The sequence below is a fragment of the Tamandua tetradactyla genome, chromosome X, assembly GCF_023851605.1.
Source record: "Tamandua tetradactyla isolate mTamTet1 chromosome X, mTamTet1.pri, whole genome shotgun sequence".
Lineage (NCBI taxonomy): Eukaryota > Metazoa > Chordata > Mammalia > Pilosa > Myrmecophagidae > Tamandua > Tamandua tetradactyla.
The window spans coordinates 98593172-98605243 of NC_135353.1; the positions used below are offsets into that span (position 1 = coordinate 98593172).

Consider the following 12072-nt stretch of genomic DNA (forward strand, 5'->3'; position numbering starts at 1 on the left):
AGAGACAAAGAAGGACACTATATGCTAATTAAAGGGTCAATTCACCAAGAAGAAATAACAATCATAAATGTTTATGCTCCCAATCAAGGAGCTCCAAAGTATATAAGACAGACATTGGCAAAATTGAAGGGAGTAATAGAGACGTCGATACACCACTCTCCTCTATAGATAGAACAACCAGACAGAAGATCAACAAGGACATAGAGAAGTTAAATAACTTGATAAATGAATTAGACCTAACACATATATAGGTCACTGTACCCCAAAACACCAGGATACACATTCTTCTCTAATGCTCATGGAACATTCTCCAGGATATGCTGCAGCAAAAACAGGTCTTTATAAGTATAAAAACATTGAAATTATCCAAAGCACTTTCTCTGATCACAGTGGGATGAAGCTGATCTCAGTAATGACCAATGAACAAGAACATTCACAAATACATGGAGATTAAATAACAAACTCTTAAGCTACCAGTTGATCAAAGAAGAAATTGCTATCTGGAGACAAATGAATTTGAGAATACATCTTATCAGAACTAATGGGATGCAGCAAAGGCTGTGCTGAGAAGAAAATTTATTGCCCTAAATGCCTATATTAAAAAACAAGAAAGAGCAAAAATCGAGGACTTAACAGCACATCTGGAGGAATTTGAGAAAAACCAGCAAACTAACCCCAAAGCAAATAGAAGAAGAGAAATAACAAAGAACAAGGCAGAGTTAAATGAATGGGAGAACAAAAGAACAATAGAAAGAATCCATAAAACCAAAAGTTGGTTCTTTGAGAAACTCAATAAAATTGATGGGCCACTAGCAAGACTGAGAAAGAAAAAAAAGAGGATACAAATAAATAAAATCAGAAATGAGAACAGATGCATTACCACAGACCCTGAAGAAATATAAGAAATCATAAGAGGAGACTATGAACAACTATATGCCAACAAACTAGACAACTTAGATGAAATGGACAAATTTCAGGAAAGACACAAACAAGCTATACTGACCCAGGAAGAAACAAATTGATCACAAGTAAAGAGATTCAATCAGTTATCCAAAATCTTACTGCAAAGAAAAGCCCAGAGCCAGATGGCTTCACAGGGGAATTTTATGAAATATTCCAAAAAGAACTAACACCAACCCTGCTCAAACTTTTCCAAAAAATTGAGTAAAAAAGAAACTCTACCTAACTCGTTTTATGAAGCTACTATAATTTTAATACCAAAACCAGGTAAAGATGCTATAAGAAAGGAAAAGTACAGGCCAATCTCCCTAATGAACATAGATGCAAAAATTCTCAACAAAATATTAGCAAATCCAATCCAACAACATACTAAAAGAATTATACACCATGACCAAGTGGGATTTATACCAGGAATGCAAGGATGGTTCAACACAAGAAAATCAGTTAGCGTAATACAACACATTAACAAATTAATTATGAACTTATGTCAAAATGCAAAGAACCCAGAATTTCCATAACAATCTTGAGTAAGATTGTTCAAGATGGAGGACTTATACCACCTGATACCAAGACTTGCTATAAAGCTAAAATAATCAAGACAGGATGGTATTGACAAAAGCATAGGCATAGATAATAGAACACAATAGAAAGTCCCGAAGTAGATCCATACTTATATATGTTCAATTGATATTTGAATGCTGTCAAGGTACTTCAATAAGGAAAGGATAGTCTTTTCAACAAATAATGATCTTACTGAATATTCATATGCCAAGAAAATGAACCTCTACCCTTCTCTTAAACCATACAAAAAATTACCTCAAAATGGATCTTACACCTAAATGTAATGTAAGCTTAGTGACCTTGGGGTAGGAAAAGATTTCTTGGATAGGGCACACAAATCACAAATCATAAAAAGTATTGATGAAATAAAGTTTATCAAAGCCTTCATTCTCTAAAAGACACCATTAAGGAAATGAAAAGGCAAGCCACATAAAGGGAATATATAAAGAACTTTTCTAACTCAATAAAAAATAAAATACCCAATTCAAAAATGAGCAAAAGATTTGATCAAGAATCCTGGGTGGCCCAGCAACCCCATAAACTCTACCTCCTTCGTTTCCACCCTCTTTCGACCTCCATCCCTGGAACCGAACCTCAAGAGATGGCTGTCTAGTGTGTCACGAAGGTCAATTTGAATGTTTCCTGTGACAGTCTTTTGGATAAAAATGTAAGTCAATGTTGGAGCCTTTGTGTGTGTAATTTTTGAATATAAGTGGTCAATAGTATGAGGTTGAGCACACAGAAAGGATTAAGAATTGCTTGAGTCCCAAATTTTCCAAGATATTTATTATTGGTTACTACTTTGAAGTGGTTCAGAAATTGAATTTTGGGATTTATGGTATCAACAACCAAACTACTGAACTGAGTGATGATGACTTCTTAGGAGAATTTGTATGTTTCCAGTAAGAACCTAACTTACCCTATGATTAAAAATGGAAAACCTGCAGGGACAGGGAGCATTATGATTTCAGCTAAAGAAGTAAAGTGTAATACAGTCATCTTATTTGAAATGGAAGTGAGAAAAGTGAGAAATAATAAGGATCTATTTGGAAAGTCAGATCCATACTTGGAATTCCACAAGCAGTCATCTGGTTGAAATTGTTCATTGAACAGAGGTTGTTAAAAACAACTTGAATCCTGTTTGGAGAACTTGTAAAATCTCTTATTCTCTCCTGCCATGCTGGAGACCCAGGTTTGATTCCCAGTGCCTGCTTGTGCAAAAAAATAATAATAATAAATCTCTCTTAACTCCCTTAACTCCCTGTGCTATGGGATATGAACAAAACCGTTAAGATAGAGTGTTAGGATTATGACAATGACACGATCTCATTGGAACATTTCAAACCACCATGGCAAAACTATAAGAAGCCTCCAGAAACTCACGTATTGAATTTGAATGCATAAATGATAAAAGAGGCAAAAGAAGAAAAGCTACAAAAATTCAGGTTTTATCAGTGTGAGATTGCAATAGAATGCATGTTCCTTGACTAAATCAAGGGAGGATGTCAGCAGAATTTTACTGTGGGATTGGACTTCATTGATTCCAATACTGATCCAAGATCTCCTGGCTCCCTTCATTTCATCAGCCCCAATGGTGTTAATGAATATGTGTCTGCTATCTGGTCTGTGGGACTGATCATTCCAGGTTATGATGCTTTTGGTTTTTGAGCTCAGATACCTCCACAATAGCAGGTACCACATGAATTTCCAATGAACTTGAATCTATCCAGTCCCTATTGTAATGGAATCCAAGTTATTATAGAATTATATCGGGCCTGCCTTCTTCAGATTAAACTCAACTAGTTTTTTCCAGTCATAAATCATGTGGCCAAGTTTGCTGCTGCAGCCACACAACAACAAACAAATTTTCAATATTTTGTGCTTTTGATCATTATTGATTATGGAATCACAGACTTGAAACCAGACAAGCTATAGTTAATGCTACCAACTTGTCAGTGTCCACCATCGTTGTTGGAATTGGAGATGCTGATTTTAGTGCCATAGAGTTTCTGGTTGGCAATGGTGGAAATCTCCAGTCCCTATCAGGGAAGGTAGCCATTAGAGATACTGTCCAATTTGTGCCTTTCAGACAGTTCCAGAACACTTCAAAAGAAGCATTTCCTCAGTGTGTGTTGGCAGAGGTTCCCCAGCAGGTGGTAGGCTACTTCAACACATACAAACTCTTTCTTTGAAGAAACCAGCTACAAAATAAAAGGAGCTGTGTGGCCATCTCAGCAGAATTCCTTTGTGCTGTGTGGAACAATGGCTCCATCTCTCACCCAAAATCCTGATTGTGCCGTTTTGTGTACTTTACACAAATGTGTAGGTTTACATTTATGATGTAAACCTAATTCCCCATAGATTATATCTGTTCAATGCATTCTTTTTATACTTTTGGAGGGGAAAGTACCAAGTTAATCTTTCCCAAATCAATTAAGTGATTGCCAGTGATTTATAATAATTGCAGTGAGGTCAATGGATTAGAAGGTCTGAGGAAAGCTGATCTTGTTGTTTACTTTCATGTGATGCAGATGCTGTTCTGGAATATTTGTTAATAGAAAGAATGAAAATTTATTAGGATGATGTGATTCGCAAATTTCTGAGTTTTTTTTTCTGCTCTAGGAAGTTTATATTTCACAAGCCAGTGTCCATACTTGACTGAAAGATACTTCTTAAATAAGATGATGCTGAATTTGTTTTCCTTCAACTCTGAATTCACTGCTCTTCCATGGGGTTAAAAAACACCTTCACTTGCCCCTGAATTTTGCTGCAGTTTAGAAACTGCATGGTTTATAAAACAGCATCTACTTGCATAGGACTTCGTGAAAAGTACTGATTGTGAGAAGGCAAGGCATTTATTCAATTTTTAAAATGTATAATCTATAAATAAAAAGAAACTAATAAAAGCCATTTTTATTTGACTTTCTTGATTTTTAATTTTCATTGTGGAATATTATAAACATGGTCAGATTTGGCCTTCTCTATCATTAACTGTATATGACACTAAGGATTCTGTAGATACTGAGATGATAGTTTGTCCCCAATTTTACATTATTGGCTTATTTTAATTGGTCATTTAAAATGGTTAGGACTACTTTGCCCAGGAAACCAATGGGGAACAAACATAGAAGAGGAAATTTGGAATTCCATTTCCTTCTAACTAATGAAAGACTTTAACTTATTTTAAAAAGGCAGTTTTTATACTTTCCTAACTAAGGTTGCGTACATTGGTATGTAATAGAATCATTTAGACATTTTCTTTTTTTTATATTCCATTTTAGTATGATTTTTAAATTCGTGGTGCTGGTTATCTGTTAGTCAGAATCACATTTTACACTTTAATGGTGTGTTATTTCCTAAGCCCAGAATGTATTATATTATGCATAAAATCTGTTGTAACTTTGAAAGAAAGGTTTTCCAACTGCTACTTTAGGATTGAATGTATTTTACATACCTTTTTTGACCCTGACTTTTACCCTTCAGAACATACTGCTTAGAGAACATTACATTTTCAGAATAGACTCAATGACTTTATTGAGGGCTTATGTCAAGTGCCATGCATGTTCATATATTGGTCAGTTACCTTTAACATTAAAAATTGTATGTTTACTACATGTCCTTAAGTGTATGCACCCGGCACCATGCTGACTAGACTTTCAGTCCTATTGCAAAACCTGCCCCACAGCCCATGCCTCTTGTTTTGTGCAGTGTTCAAAGGAAGTGAGCTCTCAGCCATGAGAAGCTTTGGCTTCTCAGAAACAGCTCTTTTCCAAGGTCGGGATGAGAAGGGACCTGTTTGTGGTCATGGTTGCCTAGCCCAAGTGAACAGTTAATTCCTTCCCTCTTGGCTACCTGACCTCCTGATATTTGCTGTTAATCTGAAGGTACCTAACTAGTAATCTGTTGCTCTACTTTATAGTACATCTCATTAGCTGACAAGCCATTTTGATACTCTCAGTTAGGGGGAGAAGTAAGCTGATCATTCTCCCAGTAGTTTGGGGCCTTAATTGTCTGAGATGCCTTTTGTGTGCTTAGAAACAGCACAGAACTGTCACCAAGGTTTTTAGAATTTTCTGTTTTAAACACAGGATGCCTTTAAATATATATAATATATATATTCACAATTTTCGATGTATATTATAAGACAAATTGAAGAGGGGCTTCACTGTTTGAGCAGGGGCAGTGTCCAAAGCAACATTCACAGAGCCTTCTGCTTACCCCCCTTCCTGCACAAGGCACTTGGGAACCACTGATTATGAGCATTCATTGTGTTCATTGACCAAATAACAGAACTTCTAGTACCACTGTCATCTTGATTTGATTTTCATAATTTTATATTCTGGTTTTACCAGAATTGTTGCCTTTAAATGGTATATTCTTACTTACTATTGATCAGATTCATCAACAGCTGCTGTTATTCAAAAGGAATGTGATTCCAGGCGGGCCGCGGTGGCTCAGCGGGCAAGAGTGCTTGCCTGCCATGCCGGAGGACCCCGGTTCGATTCCCGGCCCCAGCCCATGTAAAAAACAAACGAACTAACAAAATATAATAAAACAAGAAAATGTTTAAAGATGTTTCCCTTTAAAAAAAAAAAAAAAAGGAATGTGATTCCAGCAAATTAAGGTAATTGGCACTTTTTGCCTTTTTGAATTACAGCATAACTTCTAAATTATCATTTTATAAAATTCTCACAATTTCAACATTCCACCTCATCACATACTGATCTAATACTATTTTATATTAAAATTGTCCCTTCCTCTATTGTGCCACCAGTTATTCAAATACCGTTAGTTCTCAAAACAAATTTAAAGAAAATAAAAAGAACCAAGTTGTCTTTCACATCATATGTGATCAGGTAAATTACAAAGCACATTGGAGTGACAGCACCCTAAATAGACATGATATTTCTCACATGTACCCGTACTAAGTTATTTTCTGAGAAAATAGTATTCCAACTAGCCTAGTCGCATTATCTTGTGGTTAGAATTCAGAATTGAGATGTTAAGAGCCTAAAAATTTGAAGTCAGATCAGGGATTCACAACTAGTTCACTTCAGTAGAGCCTTACACAGACTTTCCAAAATAAATTCAGATTCCCATTGCTGCTTTTGCTCTCTTTTGACAAACTTTACTTTTTTCATTTTGTAAATTTTCAGGAAAGCCATCTTCAGTAAATCTCTCCTAGTCTCCACATATGTGTGGTTGATAGTCATGATAGTGACTCATGAGGTAAGCCAGAAGTTTGATTGAAATTCTGAGAGACTATTTTGTGCTTTTATGGATGTTATACTTGATAATAAGTATGTAAGTTTCTAATATATGAATTGATGTTAACTGTGTCTTCCACGTGAATTTCTTTGGATGAAGTTATTTCTTGATGTGATTGTAAAAAAAAAAGATTTGATCAGCTAGTTCACACAAAAAAAATATATGTGAATGGCCAATATGCATATGAAAAAATGTTCAACAACATGAACCATCAGCGAAATGAGAATAAAAAGTACTGTGATAACACTACACATTGTTAGAATAGTTAAAATGCAAAATACCAAGGGTCAGTAAACTAATACTGATGATACAAAGTGTTAGCAAGGATGTAGAACAAGTGGAACTCTCATATCCTGCTCATAGAAATGTAAAATGTTACAATTGCTATGGAAAACTTTTTAACAATTTCTTACAAAGTTACAGAGAAAGAAAAGACCACCTACTACATAAGTTAGTCATGCCACTCCTGGGTATATAAACCCAAGAGAAATGGAAAAATAGGTCCATACAAATATTTATACACAAGAATTCCTAGCAGCTTAATTTGTAATAACCAAAACTGGAAACAACCTGGATGTCCATCAACAGGTGGATGGATAAACAACTTGTGGTACATTGATATGTAGTAGAGCACTACTCAGCAATACAAAGAAACAAGCTCCAATAAATACAATCACATGGATTAATCTCAAAATCATTATGCTGAGTGAAAGAAGCCAGATACATGAAAGTCCATACTGTATGAATCTATTTATATAATACTCTAGAAAGCAGGGTGGCGGTTGCCTGGCTTCAGGGAAGGAGGGAGGGATAGACTGCATGGGCCACAATGAGATTTTTGAGAGTGAAAGAAATGTTCTGTATGTTGATTGTGTTGGTGGTTTCATAGTGTATATATATGTCAAAACTTTTCAAATTGTTTGCTTTAGATATGCGCACTTTATTTTATGCCAGTTATACCAAAATAAAGGTGTTAGAAATTCATCCAACTATTCACTTTAAATAGGCTAGGTTTATTGTGTGTAAATTATACCTCAGTAAAAATATTTTTAAAAATGTGTGGTGAGAGATAGTTACCTTGTTTGTAGGAAGAGCCCTTGATGAGGGAGAGGAAATGATCCATGGAACAAGATCGAGGAGACATCAGTGGAGTATAGAATCAAGGGAAATAGAAGGAAAAAACTTTTTCCTTTGCTGTCACATACATTCTTTCATTTAACAAATAGCCAAGGACTATGCTACACACTGGGAATACAACAGTGGGTAAGACAGATGAGAGAACCCTTCCCACAATTCTTGTGGAGGGGAGAGGATTAAGCAAGTAAATAAATAATTTCAGGTAGTAAAAATAAACAAGGTTATTTTTTTCTTCAGAGAAAAATAATCAAGGATAAGGAGTTAGAGAATGACTGGGATAGGCTTGGGGTACTATTATAAAATAATCAGGAAAGGCTTCTCCAAGGAAGTGACATTTCAGGAGAGAGTTAAAAATGAGGAAGCTGTCTAGTCATTAGCTTATTATTTTTTAAGGAACAGCAAGAAGGCCAGTGTGGCTGGAGCAAAGTGAGTGATGGGTACAGTGACAGGAGAAAAGGACAGAGAGGTTGACAGGGATCAGGTCATTCAAGTCCTGGTAGGCTCTAGTAGGACTTTGGATTTAATTCTAAAAGTGATGGAATTTTGAGAAGAGGGTCTTTGGTCTTAGCAAGTTTGTAATATCCATTGCAAGGAATGAGAAAAAGACAAAGGGAAGTCAAAGCTTTGTCTGGAGGTATGAATGAAGCTGATCTGGATAGGATTAAAGTAAATCAGAATACTGGGTAAAGGATGATATTTTCAAACTTCAACAACTGTGGGAGACATTTATTTGGTGCAAAGTTTTTATTTTGGCTAGCGCATTAACTAATTTAACTTGTATGGTCAGTTTACTTGAAGAGCAGTTTACTTGAATCTTGAATAGGGTATGAGATCTTGTTGTTATGTACAGGTTAGTGTGATGTCCCAATATATCTCAGAGTAATTGGAGCAGAGAATACAAAAATATTTGCAAAATCCCTTTGGGGGACTAGGGAGAAAGGAGGAAATATTAAACTTCCCCATCTGGAGAATTCTTGGTAAATTCTCAAGCAATGTGGACAACCAATTCAATAGGCTGAGCCGTCAATCTCAGAGCTTGCCCCTATGAAGCTTATTCCTACAAAGAAGAGGCTAATCCTACTTATAATTAGGCCTAAGAGTCACCCCCAGAGAACCTCTTTTGTTGCTCAGATGTGGCCTCTCTCTCTAAGACAACTTGGCAGGTGCACTGATTCCTCTTCCCCTACATGGGACATGATGCCCAAGGTGTAAATCTCCCTGGTAATGTAGGACCTGACTCCTGGGGATGAGCCAGGACCTGGCATCATGGGAATGAGAAAGCCTTCTTGACCAAAATGGGGAAGAGATAAATGAGACAAAATAAAGTCTCAGTGGCTGAGAGACTTCAAACAGAGTCAGAAGGTTATCCTGAAGGTTATTTTTACACATTATATAGATATCCCTTTTGTAGTTTATGGTGTATTGGAGTAGCTAGAGGGAAGTATCTGAAACTGTTTAAGTGTGTTCCAGTAGCCTTGATTCTTGAAGAAGACTATATGACTACATACCTTTTATAATGTGACTGTGTGATTGTGTAAACCTTGTGTCTGATGCCCCTTTTATCTGGAGTATGGACAGATGAGTAAAAAAAAAATTCAGGATAAAAATAAATAAATAACAGGGGGAGATAACAGGTAAAAATTGGGTGGATTGAAATACTGTGGGTCAATGAGGGGGGGGTAAGGGGTATGGGATGTATGAGTTCTTTCTTTCTTCTTTTTATGTCTTTTTCTGGAGGAATGCAAGTGTTCTAAAAATGATCATGGTGAAGAATACACAACAGGTGATGATATTGTGAGCCATTGATTGTATAATATGATTGGACTGTACATGTGTGGATATTTCTCAGTAAATTTTTTCAAAAAAACAAACAAAAGAACAGGCAGAAGTCAAAGGGTTGGTGAGCAGTATTAAAGGCCCAGCTTAAAGGGGAACCATGAATGTATAATGGGTTGTGTCTGCATTTAATGTAGTTTCTTCAGGCAGCACTTGGTCATCCTATCTGTGGGAGCACAGAAAACAGGTGGTCAGACTGATTTAAGGTTGGGGATTTAGGTTCAGGTGCTAGGAGGAAACTGGCCAAGGTAGTTTACCATGGAAAACTTAAACTTGCCCAGGTAGGTTATTATAGAGGTAAATTGAATTTTTAGGAGTGCTTAGAAAGCAATTGCTCTAGTTCTGCTTTTTGCTGTCTTTTACAGCTTTGCTCTAGGCAATTAGAAGCAATTAATTTAGTGAAAAGAACACTGAGTTGAGTCAGGAGTCAGCTCTCCCAGTGACTGTGACACCAAGGGCAAATAGTCAAAGCTGACAGCTGGAAGAGGGCTAAAGATCACCTTTCTGGCTTCTTGTTAAACCATACCAAGAACTTGGCTTTATACTGTTAAATAAAATTCTTCAGTCTTTCTTTGCAACATTCTGTCTCCAAATTTCCTCTGTCTCACAAATTTCTCCTGCTGCAGTTTGGCCTATTTGCCTTGTGCTAATGATCAAGTATCCTTTCATAGACTAAGAGATAGTTTAAATCAGATCCTATCCCTCTTCTATTCAAAACCCTCCAATGGCTTCCCACCTCACCGAGAATAAAATTCAAATTCCCTTTAATGGCCTATAAGCCTCTGTGGAATTTGATCCCATCCAACTTCATTAACTGTGCTCCAATCACAGTGACCACCTTTCTGTTTCTCAAATAGACCGAGGGAGTTCTTTCCTGCCTCCGAGTCTTTGCAATACTATTCCTTCTACCTAGAAGACTTCTCCATCTCAGAATGGCTGCTTCTTTTCACTGTTCAGATTTTCTGTTTAAATGTTACCTCCTCATAGAAGCCTTCATTGACCAAACCTACCTAAGGTAGCCTTCACCACCAACCCATTACTCTCTCTCACATTACTGATGTCATTTTTTAAGGTTTTTTTTATTTTAACTTTTTTTTATTGTGAAATATAACATATATACAAAAACACAATAATTTCCAAGTACATTTTAACAAATAGTTACAGAACAGATTTTAAAGTCTCTTCTAGCTGCTCCAAGACACTAGAGACCAAAAGAAATATTAGTACAATGATTCAGCAGTTATACTCATTTGTTAAATCCTATCTTCTCTGTTACACTCCTCCTTCTCTTTAAATAACATGTATACATGAAAGCAATAATTTCAAAGTACATTGCAACAATTAGTTGTAGAACAGATTTCAGCATTTGGTATGGGTTATAATTCCACAATTTTAGGTTTTTATTTCTAGCTGATCTAAGGTACTGGAGGCTAAAAGAAATATCAGTATAAAGCACATACTCATTTGTTAAACCTGACCTTCTCTGTATAACTCCATCATCACCTTTGATCTTTCAACCATTCTTTAGGTGTATTTACGCTATGCCCATTCTAACTTTTTCATGTTGGAAGAGGCTCTCAATCATATGGGATAGGGGGATGGAAGTAGTTGATGTTCTGGAAGGGCTGACCCCTCTGCATTTCAGGATTTATCTGGTCCAGGGACCCATCTGGAGATTGTAGGTTTCTGGAAAGTTACCCTGGAGCATGGAACCTTTGTAGAATCTTATATAATGCCCTAGGTATTCTTTAGGATTGGCAGGAATGGTTTTGGTTTGGGTTTGGCAAGTTATGATAGGTAGCAATGTCTAACTGAAGCATGCATAAGAGTGGCCTCCAGAGTAGCCTCTCGCTGATGTCATTTTTTTTACATCACTTATTACAATAGGGCTGTTTTTGTTTGTTTAAATATTTCTCATCTGCTTCCCCCACCATCCCCACATACTGTGAGATCCTTGGGAATAGGGTGTTTTTTTTGTTTGTTTGTTTGTTTTTTTGCATGGGCAGGCACCAGGAATCAAACCCAGGTCTCCAGCATGGCAGGCGAGAACTCAGCCTGCTGAGCTACCATGGCCCACCCAGAATAGGGTTTTTTAAATGCAATTTTATTGAGATATATTCATACACCATACAAACCATCTGAAGTATACAATCTCTGGCTCAGAGTATTACTACATAGTTGGGCATACATCCCCATGATCAATTTCATTTTTTTACCTTTTTTTAATTATATAATATATATATATAAAGCAAAGAAAGAAAAAAGCAATAGTTTTCAAAGCACTCTTCAACAAGTAGTTACAGGACAGAT

General features: G+C 36.4%; 1 protein-coding gene and 1 pseudogene across 2 annotated transcripts in view; both read left to right on the plus strand.

The window, feature by feature from the left end:
- The window catches only part of HDAC8 (histone deacetylase 8), a 517539-nt gene that overhangs the window by 120908 nt on the left and 384559 nt on the right, over positions 1-12072 (plus strand). The gene's annotated exons all lie outside the window — the stretch shown is intronic.
- On the plus strand, positions 2123-5946 carry LOC143670226 (copine-3-like; annotated as a pseudogene).